This window comes from Bubalus bubalis, chromosome 9 (assembly GCF_019923935.1).
Source record: "Bubalus bubalis isolate 160015118507 breed Murrah chromosome 9, NDDB_SH_1, whole genome shotgun sequence".
NCBI lineage: Eukaryota > Metazoa > Chordata > Mammalia > Artiodactyla > Bovidae > Bubalus > Bubalus bubalis.
Genome location: NC_059165.1, coordinates 64,024,967 through 64,032,671, shown reverse-complemented (window position 1 = coordinate 64,032,671; position 7,705 = coordinate 64,024,967).

Here is a 7,705-nt window from a genome sequence, read left to right as displayed (position 1 = left end):
GAGGGTACCACTCTTCCAGGTGGCAGAATGGAAAAAGAGATGAAGAGACAAAGGCCACACTCCAGTGCTCTCTTAAAAAAAGGTTCCTGGAGGCTGCCATATGCCCCTTTTGCCTACATTCCATTGGCTAGAATTTAGTCACATGACACATGGAGCTGCAATGGAGGCTGGGAAATGTAGTTTTTCTCTCGACTATTTACTGAGCTAAAAATTCTATTACTGTGGGAGAAGAAAAGACAACCAGCAAAGACACATGATACAAGGAGGTGGTGGTGGGTATTGGAGAGGTTTCTTGAGGAAGGTGGCACCTGATGTGTCTTAAAAGATGGATTAGGGTTGGCGATTCACTGAGTCAGGGGAAGGACCTTCCACACAGAGGAGACTGTGTGGGCAGAGGACAGGGTTGAAGTACAGCAGCTTGCCTATGTGTGTGTGCACAGGTATGTGCGTGTGCACAGGTATGTGCATGTGCACCTGCAAGGGTCAAAGTCAAGAGTTGGCGCTGGAAAGATAGACAGTCTCATGTTGTGTGCCTGGGCACCTCAAAAAAAGGCATTTTGTCTTTATCTCCAAGTGCATTGTGGAGTCTGAACTAGTTCAGTTTCTAGACTGAAATGCTGAGCAAGTCAAATCTGCCAGGGGAGAGGAGAGGGAGAGGAGAGGAGGAGGCTTCCAAGTTCCTGGGCTGGTGGCTGGTGGGTAGAAGAGAACCAAGCTGGAGGGGGAGAGTGGGTTCACTTGGCTGAGACTGAGGAAGCTGGCCAGGGGTGTGGAAAGCAGCGGGGATGGAAGAGCATCCAGGGGAGGGAGGGTATAGGAGTGGGCCAGAGAGAAGGCTGGAGACGATGTTTGGGTTGTGTGTGCACTTGTGGTAGTGTGTGTGTTGGTATGCATATGTGTAAATGTACACATGAGGTTCAGAAGTAGAGCAGTCGCAGTCGATGACCGCTTCTAGAGTGTGGCTATGAGGTGGACAGCTCACCTGGCAAGAGGTGAAGGTAGCTGGAATCACTTAGGCAGACATGGAGCTGTGATCAGTAGCTTGGGGTGATTCTGACTAGGCATTGAGATCTTCCCAGGTAAAGCCAAGTGGAGAGGAAGACAGTGCTTGGAGTGTCACACTGATCAAGAAGTAGCCGCTCTGTTATTACCATGGCTGTTATTATCCTTGTCACCATCTTCAGGCAGCTGGGGTGAGGGATGTGTGTGTGGGTGGGGGGCATCTGGTAGCTTAGAGAGCTGTGGCTCCATGTTATCTGCTCCTGAATGTGGAAACAAGTCCCTGCGCAGATCAAGGATGGGCCGGGCCTGCTCCAGGCTACAGTCAAGAGCTGTGGGTCAAGATGCCACTGCCTGCAATCCAGTGGGGTGCGGGTCGCTAGGAGACCAAGCGGGCCTCTCCCCTGGCGGAAAGCTCCCGGCATGGTGGACTGGGCGCTGGGGCCCGCTCTGCCGGTGCCCCAGGGATAATAAGGACTTCAGAAAGGACAGCCCTGACTCGGGGCTGAAAGAGGCTTTAGTTTCTTGTTTGGCGGCTTAAAAAAGGCAAATAGAAGCTTTTCTCCTTTGGGGATCAATGTGAATCCCAGAAAATCCCATTATTTTCCTTTTGAGATCAGTGGCCTGCTCTTGAGGGCTTTCTCTTCCCCAAGGCAACAGCCTTCTCCGTGTGCTGTTTGAGCATCCTGCCCCTGTGTGGCCCCAGAATGGGCCGAGGTAAGGTGGGGGGAGGGGAAGAGAAACAGGTGAGCCCCAGCTTACAGCTGTTTCCTCCTGCTGGCTACCCACCCCTTGTTCCAATCTGATCCCTCTCCCCACTGTAAGAGTAAGGGAGGTGGTGGGCCAACAAAGCCACCAGAAAAAAAAAAAAATGTTTTTTCATGTTCTTCTCTTTCAGGAAGCCACGTATGAGCCCAGAGGCCTGAGAGGTTGTGATGCTCTAGACTGCTGCTTCATGTGGGGCTTGCACTGGGGTGTCACCTCCCACTGAAACGATAGTGCACCTGGGGTAGAGCATCAGGGACAGACGATCGTGATGGTGATAGAGAACAGCTACGAACCTCTACCGTGGTGCCTGGCCAAGGCCTAGCTCCTTCCATGTGTCTAACAGCTCCATGAAGAAGGTGTTATTACTACCCTTCTTCACAGACGAAGAGACTGAGGCCAGGGGAGGCCAAGCATGTTAGCCAACGCTGGCTGCCGTAACAAAATATTACTGACTGGGTGAGTGACACAGCAGAAGTTCATCTTCTCACAGTTCTGGAGGCTGGAGGTCTGAGATTAGGGTGTTGGCATGGTTGGGTCCTGGTGAAAGCTGCCTTCTGGCTGGGTCACCACATGGCAGACAGAGAGAGATTATTCTCTCTTCTTAGAAGGCCGCCAGTCCTATCTGAATAGATCGCCACCCCTGAAAGTGAAAGTGAAGTCACTCAGTTGTATCCCACTCTTGGTGACCCCATGGACTAGAGCCTACCAGTCTCCTCCATCCATGGGATTTTCCAGGCAAGAGTACTGGAGTGAGTTGCCATTTCCTTCTCCAGAGGATTTTCCCGACCTAGGGATCCAACCCTGATCTTCCGCATTGCAGACGCTTTACTGTCTGAGCCACCAGGGAAGCCCATAACCTCAATTACCTCCTAAAAGCCCTATCTCCAATGGAGGTTAGAGCTTTAACATTTGAATCTGGAGGGTGTGGCTGACACAATTTAGTTCTTAGGACCAAATCACTCATCCGTGGGCATGCATGCTAAGTGATAGAGCCCTGCCTGGTTCAGAATGAAGTGAGGAATCTACTCTGCACTCTTTTTTCAAACTTTTCATTTTATATCAGAACATAGTCAATTAACAATGTTGTAATAGTTTCAGGTGGACAGAAAAGAGACTCAGCCATACATATACTGCCCTGTACTCTTGAGCTTTCTGAGAAGTTGCCCCTATTGGGCCTTCCGGTCAGATGAAAAATCTCCAGTCTAACTTTTCCAAGAAGGAAATCTATGGAGCATGCCTGAGCGCTTGTCCAAACTGATCACCAAGAGCCAGCCACACATCCAGTTTAACCCTGGGGCCTCCTTTCCAAACCTGCCCATCCACTGGCTGTGTGTTGGGCCAGACCCACCACAGGGGAGACCCGTCCAGAAGGCACAATTGCTGGGTGCAGACCCCCTGCCAAGTGCTTTTGCAAGTATCTTGCCTCTACAAGAATCCTCACCAGTTGACAGATGAGGAAATAGAGGCTCTGGACAGGGTTAGGTGTCCTGCCTTGTGAGTGCAGCCAAGACTGGAATCAGGGCTCTATTTGACGGCCCCCTCCCCTGGGGCTCACTCTGTGATCCACCAGGTCCCAAGCATAGTTTGGTAACATACCCTATGCAACCTGGACACTTTTTTCCCTGCTGGGTGCTTCTCAGGGTTGCTCCCATAAAGAACACATTTCTTTGAAGTGACTTTTAAATGGGTGATTTGTCGGTGACGGTCCTTTTCCAGTCCTAATTTGGGTGGGTATGGGAAGCACAAGCTGTCTTTCTGGAGTCCCCATTTGATTCTTAAGATACACACAAAAGCACGTGGACACTCAGTAGCTACAAGGAGGTCTTTTGGAGATGTGCTCTAATGAATAGAGAAGAAGGATCTTTCATTAGCATAAGAAGAGTTTGCAATAAAATAGGTGCTCCAGAGAGTACTTGAGAGTTGTTTGTTCAAGTAGGCTGAAAGTCTCTAGCTCTTCCATGGCCTCTTGGGCTTTGAGCTCTCCTGGAGGTGTCTGCTCTAGCCTGTGGGGATTTTAAGCACAGCTTCTTTCCCCCATGTCCTGGGAGCAGTCTGCACATCCCAGCAGTGGCCTTTGGTCTGGGAATGTACACAGAGAGGCCCTTATAGGAGACTGGGTTTGACCCAGCTCTTCCTTCGTGTGGCAATTATCCTACAGGGGAGGCTGCCTTGCTCCCTCAGGGTTCCCTTCACTGGGGCAAGGCTGATCAGCTTAAAGGGGCTCTGTCCCTGCTGGGCCTCTTGGCCTCTCTGTCCCCCCAGGTGGCCTCTGAGCAGACCGATGCCAGATTTGTACTCACTTAGCCTGGGAGAAGGAGTTGAGGCCAAAAGGGGACTGATCGCCTGAGATCAAAGGTTAAGAGGGGTTAAGCCTTCACCCTAGAAGGTCACCCATCACCCTTGAGACAAGTACCTCACCGGTATTTTCCTGAAACCTAGAGCAGAGGTAGGCCTGGAGGGAATATCCATTCATTTATTAAGGAAGCACTATTTTCCTAGTGCAGATGGTCCATACTCCAGTTTCTCATTAACTGTCTGGCTCAGATTTTGGACAAGTCACTGCCTCTCTGGGCCTCCCTTTCCCCATCTTTCCAATAAAGAGCTTAATTGACAGTCAAAGGCAGAACAGTGGTTCATTGTCGCAAAACACTGGAGTCCTTAAATTGTATTTCTGCTCTTGTGCAATGAGAGAAAGTTAGGTTAGACAAGGTGGATAACAGGGAAGATGGTAGGCCCTGACCAACATTCTTGCAGGGGCTGTAACATCAAGGCAGACCCTGCTGGACTGTGACAGAAAAATGAGTGCGATGAACCCCAGACTGAATCACAGCCTCTCCCACCTGTCTGCTAGGAGGGCTCTGAGTCAGAGGGGCTGGAGTCCATCGGGTCCCACTAATGAGGTGAGATCACAGCTTGATGGGGATGGTTTGTCCTGAGAACATGGAAGGCCCTCCAGTGGAGATGAAGGGGAATTCTTCCTGCTGCCTCTGATCAGTTAGGTGCAGTGCCAAGCCAGATCTATCAGGAAGGTGGTATCTTTGCCAGGCCTAGAGGTGGTCTGGGGGGCTGTAGGAAACATCACCTGGGCCACACTTGTGATGAGCATCCTAGGAGTGCCTGGTAGAGAAGGAAATAGAGGGAAGATAAAGGACTCCTCTGGTCCTTCCCCTCAGGGGGCTTTCTGTTCCGATTCGGAGGAACACTCATACCTCTCCAGGGGGCTTGGGCCCCGGCCTCAGCCTCCTCCCGGCCCGCCCATTTCCATCTTGGTGGGTAGGAGGGAGGCAGCTGGCCGAGGAAGGACACCAGATGTGAACGTGGGGATGACCAGGGACCTGATGGGCTTCACAGCACAGGTCTGGAAGCAGCAGGAATGGGGGGACCAATCCCAGGCTTCATCCCTGGGTGTGAAATGTGGGCAAGTCACTTGGCCTTTCTGTGCTGCTCTGTGGGCTCTCCGGGCCTACACTGGGGTAATAATGAAGCATCAATAGGTAAGCATGTGAAAGCACTTACGCAGTGTCTGCAACGTGATAAGTCCTTGATGAAAGTGAAAGTATTAGTCACTCAGTTGTGTCCAACTCTTTGTGACTGGATGGACTTTAGCTCACCAGGCTCCTCTGTCCATGGAATTCTCCAAGCCAGAATACTGGAGTGAGTGGACATTCCCTTCTCCAGGGGATCGTCCCAACCCAGGGATCAAACCTGGGTCTCCAGTATCGCAGGCAGATTCTTTACCATCTGAGCCTCCAGGGAAGCCCTGAAGCCCTAGGGTGGTCACCAAAAATGGAGAAGAGATGGGGGTGAGAGCATAGCACAGAAGGTTCCACTGCCCAGGGATGTCTTGAAGGCATTGGAAAATACAAATCCTCCTCCTCCACTGTCACCCCAACCTGTGTGACCTTCAGAGTCTGCAAGAAAGGAAGGTGGAGGGCACAAAGGACATGGGTATTGAACCTGGGTCTCCTGCATTGCAGGCAGACTCTTTACCATCTGAGCCACCATGGAAGCAGTAAGTCCTCCATAAAGCACTATAAAAACACCAAGGAGAAGAGAAGATGGCACATTGAGGGTGATGTTCAAAGTTCTTGGCAAAGTCCCTTTCCAACTCAGTGCTAAATAATTATTAGACATTTGTGGAGTGGCTACACCAATGCAGGTAACCACAGGTAATACTTTTTATGGCATTTACTCCTATGCACAACCCTACAGGAAAGGGCTGCTACTATCTCCATTTTACAGTGGAATACACTGAGGTCAGAGATGGGGCTAAGTTTGAGCCAGATATTGAATTCAAAGCCTGAGCTTTTAAACAATAGCTCCTGTAACTGTGGGAGGCTTCCCTGGTGGCTCAGAGGGTAAAGCGTCTGCCTGCAACGCGGTAGACCCGGTTTCGATCTCTGGGTCAGGAAGATCCCCTGGAGAAGGAAATGGTACCCCACTCCAGTATTCTTGCCTGGAGAATTCCATGGACGGAGAAGCCTGGTAGTTAGGCTATAGTCCATGGGGTCGCAAAGAGGCCGACATTACTGAGCGACTTCACTTTCTTTCCTGTAACTGTAAGATAGCTATCCTCTGCAATCTCAAGCCATTTCAGAAAGTGATTTGGGGGACTTCTCTGGGGAGTCTAGTGGTGACACTCTGCGCTCCCAACGTAGGGGGTCCGAGTTCGATCCTGGTCAGGGAACTAGACCCCACATGCCGAAAGCTGAGAGTTCGCATGCCGCAACTAAAGATCTCACATGCCTTAATGAAGATCGAAGATCCTGCATGTTGTAACTAAGATCTGGTGCAGCCAAATAAATAAATATTTAATTTAAAAACAGAAAAAAAGAAAGTGATTTGAGACCAGGCAGAGAAAAGGGATTCTAGCATCTCCTTGGTCCTGTGGAGAGGGTTATAGAAAGGAGAGCCTAGTTGGCTTTCCCCAAGAGGAGGGGGTCTGAAGCTTCCCAAATCCCAGGTGCTGGGGCGGAAGGCTGTGAAGGAGTGTGGCTGCTTCATGCTCTAGGCTCCCCTGGCCTTGGGCCCTGAGCCTGATGCTCCACAAGAGTTCCAAGACTGTACCTCCACCCCCCTTATATTCTTCTGTGAAGAAGAGTGGGAGGGGGCGAGGAAAGCCTGCATCCCCAGGAGAAGATATAGGAGGTGTGAAAATAGATTTTTAAAGGCAGAAGGAGAGGTTATTCTGATGGCTTGGTTCCTGGCTATATTTTGTCCCAGACACAAAGAGAGTCCCAGAATTTGGCAAGGCCCAGCACACAAACCAGAGAAAGAGAATCCAGTGGCTGGATTGAACAGCATCCCTGATAGAGGTTTTTGAGACTGAGTGGGTGGGGATGGGCCCCATGCCGTGCGTGCCCACTCCCAGGTGGGGCTCATCACCCCCTCCTCCTCCCTAGCAGTGATGGATGTGGCAATCAGGGACAGATGGCAGTCCCAGAGAGGGAAATGGGAAGAGAGGAGAAACCTCTGCCTCATTGAAGGGATTGGGGTCAGACTAGGAGCAAAGCTCACCAAGAACAAAACTTCCCTCCCTGGCATTTTTATTATTGGAGGCCTTGCCAGAAAGGACAAATGGTTGTGTGCAAGGGCTGGGCATGGCAGATCTTTCTCACTCTGGGTGACCTCACAATGTCCCAGCTGTAAAATGAAGGTAGTACCATTGCCCACCCCCAGGCATTCTCTGGGACACCTCCAGGGACATCGAACAGGCCTCGCCCAGGCCAGGGATGGGCCTTTCTTGTCCACTTCTCCCCTCATTCACTCTCCACAGAACTTTTCAGGAATCTATTACTATTATTACAAGGATGCTGAGACCCAGAAAGGGGAAGAAATTTTTCTTACTATTATTTTTGATCCTAAATCAGGAGCTTTAAGGAAGTGAATCAGTTTGAATGATTAAGTGTAGGGGTAGCAGGGGATGGTCTTTCTACTT